At 46.5% G+C, this 16,015-nt stretch overlaps 1 protein-coding gene across 3 annotated transcripts in view; it reads right to left on the bottom strand.

The window, feature by feature from the left end:
* The window catches only part of LOC138452954 (zinc finger protein 91-like), a 61,470-nt gene extending 61,322 nt beyond the window's left edge, over positions 1 to 148 (bottom strand). For all 3 annotated transcript variants that reach the window (XR_011260334.1, XM_069605326.1, XM_069605327.1), the window contains exon 1: positions 39 to 148. The gene's annotated coding sequence lies outside the window, so the exon portion shown is untranslated. The remainder of the gene's footprint in view (positions 1 to 38) is intronic.
* Between the last annotated feature and the right edge of the window lie 15,867 nt (positions 149 to 16,015).

The following is a 16,015-nucleotide window of genomic DNA, read 5'->3' as shown; positions in this document are numbered from 1 at the left end:
ATAGGGAACATATTAGCAGAGAAGTCTCGTCGACATACCTGGATGCATTTCCCTTATTTGTATTTTCTTTATACAGCTGAACTGGGCCTGTCACAGCATCTATTCAAGGATTACCTCGGCCATCACTGATGTTTCACAGGTGCATTGTTTCTGTTAGAAATAACAATGTTCAATAAGTTTAATAAAACAGCCACCTAGTGAGGCCTTACTGTAGAACCATTTGAAGCACAATTGTTCTCACGTTTGGTGAAATGACACGTATTGTACATACTGCAAGCTCCAGCATACAGTGATGTAGCCCGCACTGCAGACTATACTGCACCAAACTCCCAGCCCACTACCACTCTCCTCAGCATTACCAATCCTAACACGGCCACTCCACTCAGCTGAACCAGTCTTCACTGTACTCAGTCTAGGAACTAAACCCTCCCACTCAGCCTGTAATATCTAGTGTATTACTATTCCACCACTCAGTCACCTCCACGCCCCAGAGACCCATCCTGCTTTCCTCCTATAATCTCCTGACCACCTGCTTTCAATAGCCAATCCTCATTCCTGAAATGCCCCACCTCAGAGCCCCTTCCTGTAACCTCAGAAGGGTTTATGTGAGTACTTTCTTGACTCTCCTCAGAGTCTGTACCTTTGCATCTTAGAGCTCCTAAACTTTAGAGCCCCTGATCCTCAAGATCAATCCTCCCTGCCCAGATCCCCTCCTGGACCCTACAGAGAGGCTTCATTCATCTACTCTTATAGCACCTATCCCCCTGCTTATAAAATGTGTTTTCCTCCTTCAGAACTCCAATCCCCCTCCTGTGGCTGCAGATAGCCTCTTCATACAGACTTAGTTTTACCCAGTCCTGGGAATCTTAAGTGCACATTTTAATTTCCCCATTATGACATATGCCAGTAAGCCCAAGCATACTAAGATTTCCCAGAAAAGGTAGCAGACGCCCCTCTCCAGAAAGAATATGGCATGATAACCTGTTCTGTAGTTTTTTCCCACTTTGAGAATCCGCAGCCATTGCTTTTTGCTCACTGTACCTTCCACAGATGGGAAATAGCCATTTGCATATCAGTCTTTGTCCCGCCCACATGGGAAGTCCAGCGCCGAAATGCTACGGCAATTCCCTTCTGAACAAGAGTACCAACAGCAACTCCACACGTGTTTCAGCCTTGTTGGTCCTCATCAGTGAGGTGGAGCTGTGCCTCGCTAAGCACAGTGAGCAGGGGGTCCAGGTCTGAGTTCCCCCAGGTAACTCAGGGTGACCACTCCCAAGTTCCTTGCAAAACATTTTGAAAAATCCAAGCATACTAAAGGCTTTTATTTAAAGTGTCAGGACTGAATGCTGGGGACCCTCATGACACTCCCCTTAGGCCACAGGCCTCCAAACCCTTCTCGTCAGTTTTCAGAGCCAGCATCCACCTTTTTTCAGATCAATCCCATGACCCTGTTCAGGACGATAATCTCCCTCAAAGAATCCATTCACCTTTAAAGCCCCCTCTGACACCACTAAAAGCCCCCCTTCCCCATTCTTACCATTCTCTTTCCCTTTAGAGTAGCCATGATCTACAGACACCTCTCACCTTACCCACATTTGGTGCGCGTCACCCTCCTTTCAATAGGCTCATCCACACATGGGACACTTTCACCAACATTAAAAAAATGCAATAGTTCCCATTGACGTCAATGTCGTCACACGCCCCCAAGCACAGCTGATTTCACAAGCACTGGAGAGTCAATAGGCTGAGAGGTTTGAAAACTCCCAAGTATAAGACAAATACATTTCTGCATGCCACATTCCTTTGGGCAGATGAAGGCACGCTATTTCCTTTTTCATTCCTTAATTTGAAATCACAAAAATGCATAAGGCATTATACAAAAATAAAATGACAAAACACAGACATGTAGTTTTGCTTTTCCAAACATAGATCCAGGAATGCAAGTGGCAGAAAGCAAAGAAGAAATGCAGGAACGGATAAACACATCCTGAATGATGCAGGAATAGACAGTTCTCCAGGTCCAGGAATGCAAGGCAAGTGGTGACCACCCGCCTTAGGGCCCCACACCCACCCCAGAGAGAAAACTTGACTGCATAGCTTTACCTCCAACCGAGGCTTTACTTCTGAGCATGCGCAGATCATCACTTCCGGCACCATATTAGTCGTTTAACTTTACTATGGAGCATGCGCAGATCTTCGCTTCGGGCATCATGTCTGTAAAGCGACTTTACTTCCGAGCATGCGCAGATCTTAGCTTCCGCCATCATATCTGTAAAGCGGCTTTGCTATCGAGCATGCGCATTTTTGCTTCCGGCACAATATCTGTAAACGACTTTGCTATCAGAGATCTTCGCTTCCGGCATCATATCTGTAAAGCGGCTTTGCTATCGAGCATGCGCAGATCTTAGCTTCCGCCATCATGTCTGTAACGCGGCCTTGCTATCGAGCATGCGCACATGTATTTTTCCGGTTTAGCTCGGAATATTCTAGGCATATTTAGCGCATGTGCATACCCGCGATTACTACGCACTTTCATAGTGTTCTAAAAGATTGTTTTTTTGACACCCATTTGCTACCCTTTCCAAAGACGGTATTTGCCACGTGTCAATCTTTTTATAAACCATGTGTAATAAAAACGAAGTGTAAAAAATTAAAAAAAAAGTGGATCTATGTTCCCCTCTTCTCCTCAGTCCAACCGCAATCCTATGCCACCAACCTGTACTCACTGTTGGGGGGCCTGGATCACCAGACCCCACACCGGCTCTGCATCCATGCAGTGGGCGGACCAGAGGGAGCAGCATCCAGATCACCGAATGCTACCTTACGCTTTCAGTGGACCGCCAGGGGCACCCCACGGCCTCCACAGCTATGGCGAATGGGCAGAATGGGATCGGGAGGCCGGCCATACCGGCACCCGCGAATGTGCAATTACCGGCCCATTCATCTCGTAATGGGCCGGTAATAACCCATTTGCCGGGCCGGTAGGGAGTTTGGCGGTAGCCGTGCCCTTAAGCCGTGCCCTTAATAAGGGCAAGGCTACCGCCAAACTCGTAATGAGGCCCAATGAAAGAAAATGCATTTAAATGACTACCATGAGTCTGTCATTGCACATCATGCAGCTTTAAGCAGCACCCACTTTCCATCCACACAGCATTCGCACCTCTTAAGGGACATGCCCAGGACTATAGTCACCTCACCTTTACCTGTATAGACCCTGGAACCTCATTACAAGCATGGCGGTCTGGGAACTATGGTACCAGTAAGCATGCCGGTACCGTAGTTCCCGGACCGCCACACTACGTGCTATGCTCGCAGGGGCCGTCTCACCCGCCAGGTTTTTCCTGGCGGGTGTAATGGCATGTCGGATGCACCGGCACAACTCTGAATGTGCCGGTGCATCCGACGTCCCCATCCCCATTCAGCCCTATGGGGCAAAATGGGGATCGGGACGCCCTTGATTCAGGCACCCAAAAAATGGGCAATTACCGGGTCCGCCGAGCTCGGCATGACCCGGTTCTTGCCCATTCGCGGGTGCCGGAACAAATGCAACTCCAGCGGCAGCCGTGCCGTTTTTAACGGCACGGCTACCACCAGAGTTGTAATGAGGCCGAGCCTCATTACAACTCTGGCGGTAGCCTTGCCATTAAAAACGGCACGGCTGCTGAAAGAGTTGCATTTTTTCCAGCACTACGGTACCGACAGGCTTACCGGTACCGTAGCTCACGGACCGCCATCCTTATAATGAGGCCCACTGTCTGCAGCACTGGAATAGTGCTCTGGGTCAAATAAAGTCAGCACACAATGGCTGTTTTTCCTCAAAAATTAAGGGAACGTAGTACCCGGTAGTTCCCACCCACTTTCACCTCTGCCCATAAATAACCAGTTTTTCTACATTTGTCAAAGCACATTTAAGAATTTCCTGGGCCATTTGTAACTATCTCACCCTCGGTGGACGGGCCGTGCCATATTCTATGGCATGACAGGACGCTTCATATTAACCAATACAATCTTTAATTCTGAACCACAGCAGCAAAGAAAAAACTTTTACAAACAAAAAAGTTTAAATAACAGAACTAAATACAGTTTACAGTCAATGTAAGGGGAGCTCCCCAATCCAACATGGGGGACAGGTCATGCCCTGCCAGTGACCAATGGGCAGGGACCCTCCTCTATATATGTTCTTTACTTTAAACCCAACTCCTCTTTCTTTGCTGCTGACACCACAGCTAAATCACTCCTTATAGTTGTGCTTTGCATGCTAGTCAGTGTTGGCATAATACTTTCTTTATGTTATGTTGTACTTTATTATATGGGTTTTTTATTTGGTAGTAACGCTTTATTGCTTTCCTTGTTTTTAAAAAAGTGCTTTCTTATTGTTATTATGGAATGTTAAGGTCGTGTGCGACCGCCGCTTTATGGTGGGAGTTTTGTTTCCCTTTATTTAACAGCTCCGCTTTCGACAGAGTTACATTTCCTCTGTTCTTTACGCGCGCAGGCCGGGCGGAAGCTTGTTGGCCTTCAGACGTGATGTGTGTGGGGTGCCTGTGCTTTCCAGCGCAGGACGCGTGTGGGCCTATTGTTGTTGTTTTAAAAGGGGCCCGCCCGCTCCATGCCCAATGCGCGCGGGGAAGCCTTTGGCTTCAGGCCCGTCGCATGTGGGCCTTTGATGTTTTGCATGCGCCATTACCGTGGCTGGTATCGGCGCTGGTGAGCAACCAGCTCCAGACCCAATGCGCGCAGGCCTGTTGTAACCTTTGCTCCAGGCCCAACACGCATTGGGGGGCATATTTAAATATTTATATATATATTTTATTGGATTTTATTTTGTTTTAATTTATTAATATGTTTGGCATGTACCACCCACCCCTGCCCCAGGTGCAAGCCTTTCAGAAGCTTTGCTTCAGGTTTCGCACACAGCGGGTGGTGGGTTCTTAGGGCAACGTTCGGTCTTAGAAGCAAGACTACACTCAGGACAACAGGGGTGCGAATACCGTATCGCACTTAGAAACCCAAATAGTACGGGCATTAAGCGTGTTTTAAGAAAGATATAAATGTATTTTTAACATTATGGCATTTTTTTTCTGGAAACTATTGGCACAGTTGTTCACCTTGCTTTAAGGCACACCTTCGCCTGCTCGGCTTCAGGCTTTGCCTGAGTTTATAATGCAAGGTTACACCTTGTGTGCTGCTGAGTGCCACACCCTGCTAGGGTGAGCAGCTTGGATGTGCGCTTGTGGAGTATGTTTTTCCTATGTTTCCTCTGTTACGGCAAGAATATGAGACGTATTTGAGGAAAATTAATCCTTACCTGCTAGGTTTGTGGTTATATTAAGTGCAAATGATAGAATTTTTTCCTTCTAATAAAAGTGAGAGTTAGGATCCAGCCATTGGTACCGCAGTCAGTCTTCATTGGACGCTGTTGGTCAATCCTTGTTTTCCTCACTAGTCTCAGCCTTAGGGGCCTATGTAAGAGACCTTCCGATTAAGTTTTTCTCTTTTTTCCAGATCAAGCTCTCTTTAGGTACATTAGTATAGCCAATCAATTTACAGGACAACTCAGTCCGTCTTTCATCATTCCCCCCAGCCCCTCCCATGTTAAGCAGGGAAGAGAGTAGGAGTAATACCGACAGTCCCTGTCTGTCCCTTCTTGGATCTGATAGCTGTTCCCCGCAGTTCCTGTTTTCTTCTATTGGTAACCTAGTGGCCTGGGGTTTGACTCCGGTAAGTGGCTAGATAAAATTAGATCTCCCATTTTCCTCCACTAAAAAGGGTGGTAACATTGTTCATCTGTTTTTCTTTGTAAGGGTGGCCCTCTTCCAGGAATTGACCACTTCATGGTATCCTTTGGTCCCAAATAAAGGGGACAGGCCACAAAAAAGGGGGTTTGTTTGTTTATTTTTATTATTTATAATGCGCGAGCGTACCCGGGGGTATCAGGGCTTAGCAATTACAAGACATTTCAAAGCTTGGTTACAATATACAGAGAATATACATGATACAAAAATGAGGTACATAGTGTTATATACAAATCAGCAGTCATATTATCGGACCGTACTGTACAAGTAAGCAAGAAGGCACACGTGGTTGCAATGTGTGCGGGTAGCGCTGGGCATTTCATTGTCTTAATGGGACTCCAATTTCAGCCAGGAGACTACCTTGGATCGGAAGTTCTGATAGGGAAGGTCTGCTCTAAGGTTTGGAGGCAGCGAGTTCCAGAGCTTGCCAGCTTTTACCGGGAAACTGTTGCCCCCTATGGTGGCCCGTTTGTAGTGGGGAACAGATAGGCAGTCTTTGTAAATAGTTCTGACGGGTCTTAAGGAGGATTGTCTGTGGAATCTGTTGATCAGGTAGATTGGGGCACCATTGTTAAGGGACTTGTGGGTAAGTGATGCCGTTTTTAAGAGAATTTTATCTCTAGTGGAGAGCCAGTTGTTCTGTTGGCTGAATCCTGTAATGTGCTCTCTTCTGGATATGCCCAGAGCTGCTCTGAGAGCGTTGTTCTGGAGGGTTTGCAATTTGCTGGTGGTGGCCTTGGTGGACCCCAAGTACATGGCATTGCAATAGTCGAGGCGAGACAATATGAGGGCTCTGGCAAGTGTCAGGCAACTGGAATTCGACAGGAAAGGTCTGGCTGCGCGGATTAATTAACACGTGTAAGCCGTGGAGGATGCAAGAGAACTCACTTGTCTTTTGAGGGAAAAAGTAGAGTCTAGGTAAAATCCCAATGTTTTGACCTCCTGTCCGACTTTGATGTTGTTCCCATCAATCATGAAGGAATTATAGGCAGGGCCAAGTTTCTTTATGCTGAATGTAGTACCTAAGATGATAAGCTCTGTTTTATCATCATTCAGGCATAGTCCATGAGTGGCCATCCATGCCTGGATGATGATGTACACCCTATTTAGCAAGGCCAAATACTTTTCATAATCTCCTGAAAACGGAAGGAGGATCTGAGTATCATCTGCATAGTTAGTGTAGGTGATACAAAGATGATCCAAATCATCGAAAAGGGGCTTGGTAAATATGTTGTATAGTGTGAGGGACACCGCAGGTGATGGGTATAGGGTCAGCTGCCACTGTGGGAGAAAAGACTTTCATGGTACTACCGTTAAGGAAGGAAGTGATCCAGGTGATGGCTTCAGTGGAAAAGTGAGCTGAGGTATGGAGGTGTGAGCATAGGTCAGAGTGATCAACCAAATCAAAAGCTGCAGATAGGTCGAGGAGGAGGAGTAGGGCCGCTTGTCCGTTGTCTCTGAGCAGATCCATCTGTGCTTTCAGGTCAATGAGAGCAGTTTCGGTCCCATGTTGGGGACGGAATCCAGATTGTCTAGATCCTAGGAGGTTGTGTTCTTCCAAGTGCTTCTGTATTTGTACATAGGCAACCTTGTCCAGAATTTTTAGTAAAAAGGGAACAGTTGTTATAGGATGGTAATTTGTAGGTATGGCTGGGTCAAGTGTGGGTTTTTTCAGTAGTGGGAGTACCCAAGATTGTTTTAGGTTAGTAATGATAGATCCAGTAGTGAAGGAGGCATTTATCAATTTCGTGATAAAAGGGGAGAGATCACGGGCGGCATCTTTAATGAGCTGTGCAGGGCACAGGTCTCCCTGGCAGTTAGACGGTTTCAGGGACAGGATAATTTTTTCAACTTGCAGTATGTTAACTTTGGCGAACTGGAAGCAGGTGGGGTCTGTGGGCATGAGCTTATCCAGAATTTTTGAGTCGAGGGTGTCATTCAGGGTGGCTCTTTTACTGGAGATTTTGCTTTGAAGAGTCGCGATCTTATTCGCTAGGGCACTTTGGATTTCTGAGCACCAGTTTTTATCTTTGATGCACGTGTCAAGGGGTGCTATGGGGGTTTCTATTTCTTTGAGGATGGAGAAAAGTTCTTTCGTGTTGGATTTAGCTTGGGATATACGAGAGTCAAAGGAAGCTCGTTTGGCCAGGTAGATTTCTTTTTTGTAAAGTGCAGCTAGTTTAGAGAGTTTGATTTTGTTGGAGACTGAAGGGGATTTTTTCCAAGTAGCCTCACAGTTTCTTTTTTGCTGCCTTAAATTTTTGAGCAATGGTGTGTACCATTTGTTAAGGTGCGTTTTCGGTTTACTAGATCTAAATTTAAGGGGGGCGATGCGGTCCAGCGAGGTGGCCATAATCTTGTTATATTCTTCGACCAGGGACTCGGGATCCAGGTTGTCAGGGAGTGTGTTAAGTGTGGGAAGTAGGTTAGGGATAAGTCTTTCTACTGTCATGTTCTTCTTGTTTCTGGTGAGAGTAGGTGGGGCCTTAGTGATGGGCGTGGGTGGAGGTCTATCGGTGGAAAGCATGAATGATACCAAGTGGTGGTCAGTCCAGGCTAAAGGTGAAATATTTAAAATATTCACTAGGCAATTGTAGTCAGCCACCCAGTCGAGTGTTCTGCCTTTTGCGTGTGTGGGTGTCGTGCATCTTTGCACGAAGCCTAGTTCAGTGAGAGTGTTGGCTGTGGCGCTGGCGAGATGGTCATCCTGGTCATTGTAGCCCAGGTTGAAGTCCCCTAAAGTGAGGGCTTGAGTGGAACCTTTGAGGTTGTTGGATAGAATAGAATTAAGGTCTTCCTCAAAGGTGCCAATGGGGCCTGGTGGGCTGTAGATCAGGTAGATGTTAAGGGTTTGGGTATTAGTGAGTGGTAGTTTAACTGCTAGTGTTTCGCAAGAGAGGGCATCAGTAGATGTAGCTAGTCTCATGGCGAGACTGCACTTATGGATGATGGCGACGCCACCTCCTCTGGAATTGGGGCGGTTTTGTCTTAAGATGGAATAGTTATCTGGGACTGCCAGCATGAGCATAGGGCCCGCTGCTGGATGTAACCAAGTCTCAGTGATGGCCAGGAAGTCGAGGTCTTCAGTAAGGATTAAGTCTGCAATTTCTATAGCATGAGCTACTAGCGATCTGGCATTGATTAAGGCTCCCTTAATTTTAGGGCAAACTGGGTTTTTTGAAGTAGTGACTGAATTTTTCGAAGTGGTGGTATGGCGCTTGTCCTGTGTAGGTTCAGGAGTGCCCTGGATGAGGGAGTTATGGAGCGGTGTAGGGTGGAGGTTTTGTGATAGGTTACTGGTTTGTGTGGAGGGATTGGGTCGGAGTGGTGACGTTCTAGAATTTTGTGTGAAGGGCAATGAGCAGGCAGGGGGCTCATAGATTTTTGCTAGTCTGGCTCTAAGTCCTAGGTTCCTTTCTATGGTGGTGCGTGGGTGACTGGACAGTAGCAGTGCCTGAGGATCGTGTAAGTCTAGGTATGGTACTTGGTTGCTAGGCCTGGATGAGGCTGGCAATTTAGGTAAATATGGGGCCATCTTGGTTGGTAATGCAAGATTGAGGCTAATCAGGAAGTAGGCAACCAAATTAGTGGTGAATAGACGCATACTAGATGGTGAGGTCAGCATGCATTGAGTAGTGCTTAAGTTAGGCAGAGCGGATGGCCGCATTACCTGGGTAAACAGCTTACTTTGAGGTGTGGAAGTTGGCTGAAATGCAGGGGGTGAACAGTTGAATCCGAGATGAAGCAGTTAGCTAAAATGCATGGATAGACCTCTAAGTTCAATAGGAAGCAGTTTGGCTAAAATGCAAAAGGTGAACACCTAAGTTCGAAATGCAGCAATTGGCTAAAATGCATGGATAAACCTCTAAGTTCAATAGGAAGCAGTTTGGCTAAAATGCAAGAGGTGAACACCTAAGTTCGAAATGCAGCAATTGGCTAAAATGCATGGATAAACCTCTAAGTTCAATAGGAAGCAGTTTGGCTAAAATGCAAGAGGTGAACACCTAAGTTGGAAATGCAGCAATTGGCTCAAATGCATGGATAAACCTCTAAGTTCAATAGGAAGCAGTTTGGCTAAAATGCAAAAGGTGAACACCTAAGTTCAAAATGCAGCAATTTGGCTAAAATGCATTGATAAACCACTCAGTTCAAGAGGAGGCAATTCGGCTAGAATGTAAATCGTGAACAGCTAAAATCGGAGTGGGGCCGTTTGGCTAACATGCGTGGATAAACAATTGAGAGTTAACCAGATTTCAGGCAGTCTAGGTGCCACTTTATCAGGTAAGGTTGAAATCATCATATTCACACAAGATGTCAAAGCAATAAATCGATGCAGAGCAAATTTACAGGCGGTCCGAGTGTGAATTAAACAGGTGCGGTTAGAAGCAGCATAGCAGCATTTTCAACAGGTGGAATTTGAGAGCCAGCGTATTTGCACGAGCGGTATAGCGCAGGTGAATAATGTGAAACAGTGTGGCATCTTAACATTAGGAGGGGCGAGTAGAGATATAGTAGTGGTGAATATTGACCCATGACAAAAGTGGCGACAGTGCAGAGAAGGGCTGCAGATGTTACCTTGAATTGGATCAATCAGGGGGGTCTGGCAGAAGGCAGTCACGGCAGTAAACAGGCAGCAAAACAGGTGTCGTCCTTGTTCTGTGGTCCTTGGTGCTGGTGGGCCGGCTTCGCTGCCGGTGACCAATGGGTGCCCTAGATGGAACGGCGGCCAATCAGGGGGGTCAGATGCTGAGGTATTAGCCTAGTTAGGCTCCGGTGGAAGGCATCATGGAGCGGGCGGCCATATTGGAGAGTTTAAGATACTGCATGTATCGTAATGGCGTTAGTAGACTTGCCACAGTGAATCACCTGAATACAGGTCGCATGGCAGTCTGCTTCTCCTCCAGTGATAATGGGACGGTGGGTAGAGCGATGTCACTATTTACGGAGGGGTTTTAAGAATAAAGCGCAACGAATTCAGCGCTCACCTGAATTCCTGGGAAGGCGCAGTGGCCTTTGTGCAGGATGTCCGCTGCTCCTGCAGGGGTCAATCCTGCTCGGGGGAGCTCCAGCTCCTGAGCAGTGAGGGCACGAATGGGGTAGATAAGGCCTTGAGGATTGTCAAGGCAAGTTATCGAATGTGTTGGGTCAGATCACCCAGACTTTGGTACTAGCTTTGCCTGTTGATGTGCGCGTCCTGCTGGGCTGGACTCTAGGAACGGTTTGCCTGCTCGGCATCACTAAACGACTTCATTTCTACACAATGGCGTAAGTCCTTTCCCATGTGACTTCATCCCAATTGGTCATAGGACAAGGTTGCTTTCATTAAGATATTTGCCCCTCAGGGGAATAGAACCTGCTCCTTTGACTGTTTTTCTCCCAGTACTCTACCCATCCTCGACAAGGCGCATCAAAAGGTGCGCACAATTACTCCTCTGCTCGAGGGGTTTGAGACAAGGAAGATCCAAGATCGTGGGCAAGGTCCGGGTTGAAACAAAGTATCAAAACGTGGAGGCGCGTAGCAGTCTGTCAGAACAGCTGATAAGCAAGGAAGGGTAGGATCAGACTTCCTTTATCGTGCAAGCGATCACGTGACCGGAGCCGCGTCACCTGACCAGCCCGTCGTAGCAGCTTCTCGGGTCGATGCGCACTGATCACCTCCCTCAATTTCCAAGGCAACCAAGCCTTCCAACGCAGCCACAGCCGCCATGAACACCAGGAATGGCGCAACGGCACCACTCCCATCAAAGGGAGAAAGCAGCGACCTCCACTGACATGCCGCTGCTGGACTGGCACAGGAGAGACAGGGGTAGGTGTGTATGTGGTGCCTGGTGTATTTGGGGTGCCTGGTGTGGTTACATGCATGACAGAATCCCCCCTCAAGGACCCACGACCTTGTGGGCTGGACGAGTTGTCCCTATGAAAACGAGAAACCAGGAGAGGGGCATGGACGTTGGCAGCGGGTTCCCAAGATCCCTCCTCTGGGCCAAAACCAACCCAGTCAACTAGCACAAGCGACCCCTAGTGAGCCGGGAACCCAAGATGCAATTGACCCCGTACTCATCCGGAGAACCATGCAAGACAGGGGAAGGAGGCAACACTGCCCGAGTGGAGGGAGAGCAAGGCTTTAGAAGAGAAGTATGAAACACGGGGTAGATTCGCCAGGTAACAGGCAAGGACAGGCGATAGGCAACGGCATTGACCACCCTGGTAACTCTATAAGGACCCACAAAACGAGGAAGCAGTTTTTGACACCCAGATATATGTAAATGCCTAGTGGACAACCACACCTTGTCGCCCACAATGTATGAAGGGGCCGGGATACGATGCCTGTCTGCAGCACGACACATACGGCGTTGGGCCTCCCGAAGATGAGTAAGTTCTTGATCCTGGATAGAGGACAAATCCCTGAGACATACATTGGCAGCAGGGGTGTTAGATGTGGAGAGTTCGGGTAAGGGCGGGGTGTGAGGATGCTGACCGTACAAAACAAAAAAAAGGGGAGTAACCAGTAGCGGAATGGGGGGCGTTGTTGTACGCAAACTCAGCAATATGCAATACTTGGTGCCAAGAGTGTTGGTATTGAAGGGACAGACAGCGCAGGTATTGCTCCAATGTCTGATGTTCCGTCTGTCCATTGGATTCAGGGTGATAGGAGGATGAAAACCTAGCATCGATGCCTGTAAGTTTAGTGAGGGAGCGCCAGAAACGAGAGGTGAATTGGGAACCCCTATCAGAAACAAGAACAGTAGGAAGAACAAAAAGACAAAAGACAGAGCGGAAAAACACACCAGCCATGACTGGGGCAGAAGGCACACCGGTGCAGGGAATGAACCGTGCCATTTTGGTGAATGAATCTACCAAAATCCATATGGTGTCATATCCATGTATTCTTGGAAGATCGGTCACAAAATCCATCGAGACAGTATGCCATGGACGGAGTGGAAGGGGTAGTGGCTGAAGCAAAGCTAGGGGTTTCCCTCTGCGGTTCTTACACTGGGCACATATGGCGCAGCTATTGACGTAATCGCACATGTCTTTGCGCATAGAAGGCCACCAACGCTGAAGCAATGCGAAGGTGCGTTTTTGACCGGGGTGTCCGTTGATCGGGGCGTCGTGGGACCATTCCAAGGCACGGATGCGTGTGTCCCGAGTAGGTAGGTAGAGCTTGTTTTGTAAAAATGGCAAACCATCATGGAGCACTAGGTTCCAATCATGCACGGATTCAGGGTTGTGTAATACCCAATGTCTAATGGAAGTAAGCATGCATTCTGGAGGTGTACATAAACAGATGATGTGTTTCCTACCTAAAATAGCTTCAGGGAATACCGGGAGCGACTCACCCCCGGGAAGTCGCGACAGGGCATCACCTTTGACATGGATGATACCGGGGCGATGGCGAATTATGAAATCATAGGCAGCGAAGAACAGGTGACAATGGACCTGTCGGCTGTTGACACACTTGAAGGTCGCAAGATCCTGCAAATTCCGGTGGTCTGTGTATAGTGTGATTTGATGTTTAGCCCCTAAGAGGTGATGACGCCAGACTTCGAAGGCGTCTTTGACAGCCAGCAATTCCTTTTCCATAACAGTGTAATGTGACTCCGTTGAGGTGAATTTACGGGAATGGAAAGCTACTGGATGTTGGAGTCCAGTGGCGGGACAGGTTTGGGACAATACTGCACCCAGAGCATAGGAGGAGGCGTCTGCTTCCACGATGAACGGTTGCTCATCATTAGGGTGTTGTAGAATGGGTGCCATGGTGAATGCCGTTTTTAGGGCTATGAATGCCTCCTGATGTGCGGGGGTCCAGATATAGGGATTCTGTGGACTAGTGAGCACCGTCAGAGGTGCAACGATGGAGGAGAACCCCCGAAATAAACCGCTGATAAAAATTGGCGAACCCGAGGAAGGACTGTAGTGCTTTTTTTTTTTTTTTTTTTTTTTTTTTGTAAAACTACAGCCTTATGCATATTTTATGATAAGGCTTTTGTTACATTCTTCCACACTTCATCCTTATTCCTTGTTACTGCTGCTTTGCCTTTGGTTATAGTTTGCCGACTCTCTGGTCTGTGTTCCAGGAATCCTGATTTGGCAACAGCATGTCCATGTAATTTATTACTGAGCAGACTAGCTGTATATTTTCGCCTGATAATAGATTTTTCCACCATCTTTCGATATCATTCCTCAACGGAGTGAACTTTTCCAGGTGTGTTTTACGCTGAGGGATTGTTCCTGTGCACTCTGTTATAAGATGTTTGGTGGTTTCAGTCCCATCCTTACAGAATCTGCAGGAACTGTCTTTTATTTTTGTGTTTTTTTGTCTCCTTAGTGTTTCTTTTGTTCTTAATATGTTTAGTTTCAATCTTAGAAACTGCATACGATAATACTTTGAAGGGCATCGTGTCAGGAATCGAGCTGGCGTGTTTAATTTGTTTTCGATTGGCCCTAGACTTGCCATTGATTTGAGTGAATCTCGCATTTCTTTGTTAATTATCCAGGACCATCGTTCAAATTTTTTTTTTGCAATTTGAGGTGTGTTCAGCAGTTCTGTTTCTTTAATGTCGGCTGTGGTTAGGATTCCCATTAGTTTGGAGTTCCATTTAGTTGTTAGATTTATTTGAGTTCCAGTTTCTGTCTTGAAGATCTCATATGCTGGGATTGGGGGGTTCAGATTCATTTTCCTCCATGTTATAAGCGATTTCCATATAACTTTCGAGTGTAACGAATTCAGTGATAATTCGTGCCTTACTGCGGCAGCGGGGACATTTTTGGGTAGATTCAACACTCTGCGCCAAAATATGCTTTCCAGCAGATGCCATGTTGTTTCTGAGATGTTCCACCCAGCTTCCGCTCCGAAGGTTATTGTTGGTACCACTTTTTGTGCATAGAACAATATAACAGGAGCCAACGAGAATTTGCCGTATTCTCTCTCTAGTTTTGCTCCTTGCAACGCCAGCTTTTTCATACGGTTTTTTAGATCTTCGATCCATGGTCCTTCACTGATGGAATTATTGAAGCGTATTCCTAGATATTTTATGGAGGTTACTCTTTCTATGTTTTCACCGTTTATGGACCATGAAAAATTTCGGTCTTTTCTGTTACCTTTAGAGCCAATTTCTAAGATCTTGGTTTTGGCCGTGTTTATTTCGAGATCATTCATTGTCAGGTAATCATACAATTTGCTTAACAGTCGTTGCAGTCCGACTTGTGTACGATCTAATAGTACTATGTCGTCGGCATATGTTATGCAGGAAATTGGTGTATTATTCAATTTTGGAGGAAATGAGTTGACGTTTCTCAAGTGAGTTGGTAGATCTGCTATAAACAATTTAAATAGCTCTGATGCAAGAGGACACCCTTGTTTTACCCCCTTCTCAGTTTTAATGGTTTCTGACATTTCTCCATTGTTGCTTAATCGCACACGTATTGATGTATTAGTGTGGAGTGCTATGATAGGTTCAAGTAGGTTAGCCGGGCATCCCCATAGAATACGTTTTTGCCATAGCCTTCTGCGATTTATTCCGTCGAAGGCCTGTTTCATGTCGACAAAAGCTAGAAACATCCGTTGACCTGCTTTGATGGTTTCCATTTTTAATATGCTTAAAATGCAAAGATTTGCGTCCACTCCGACGCCAGCAGTAAATCCCGTTTGTCTTGGGTCTACAATCATCTCTTCATTTGCCCATTTCGCGAGTTTCTTTCTCAAGAATGATCCACAAACCTTACCTATGGTGTCTAAAAGAGCGATAGGATGATAATTGTTTGGGTCGTCCCGGTCGCCCTTTTTATGGATTGGCACCACTATGGCTTTTGACCAAGACTCAGGTATTTGTTTAGTTATAGCGAGTCGAGCAAAGAGAATTTCCATAAAGACTGACCATTCCACAACGTTTTGTTTTAACATTATGTTTGTGATCAGGTCTGGACCTGGCGCTCGGGAATTTTTTAGTTTGGTTATTGCATATGCAATCTCGTGTGCATCTATTTTTAAGTCCCAATCCTTCATTCTAGTGTTGAGTTCTATTGCTGGTTCCCAATGGGAGCTTTTATATACCTTTGTAAAATGGTCAACCCAAATGTTTCCTGCTAGACCATTTACAATTGTTGGTTGGAATTTCAGGGATCCAGCATTTAATATTGACCATATGTCTCTGGAATTTTTCTTTATCATAAGTTTCATAATATTTTCCGCACGATCTTGATCAATGATTGCTTTCTGT

Source organism: Ambystoma mexicanum, chromosome 4p, assembly GCF_040938575.1.
Source record: "Ambystoma mexicanum isolate Mex_15411 chromosome 4p, UKY_AmexF1_1, whole genome shotgun sequence".
NCBI lineage: Eukaryota > Metazoa > Chordata > Amphibia > Caudata > Ambystomatidae > Ambystoma > Ambystoma mexicanum.
This window is presented reverse-complemented; position numbering and strand designations above follow the sequence as displayed.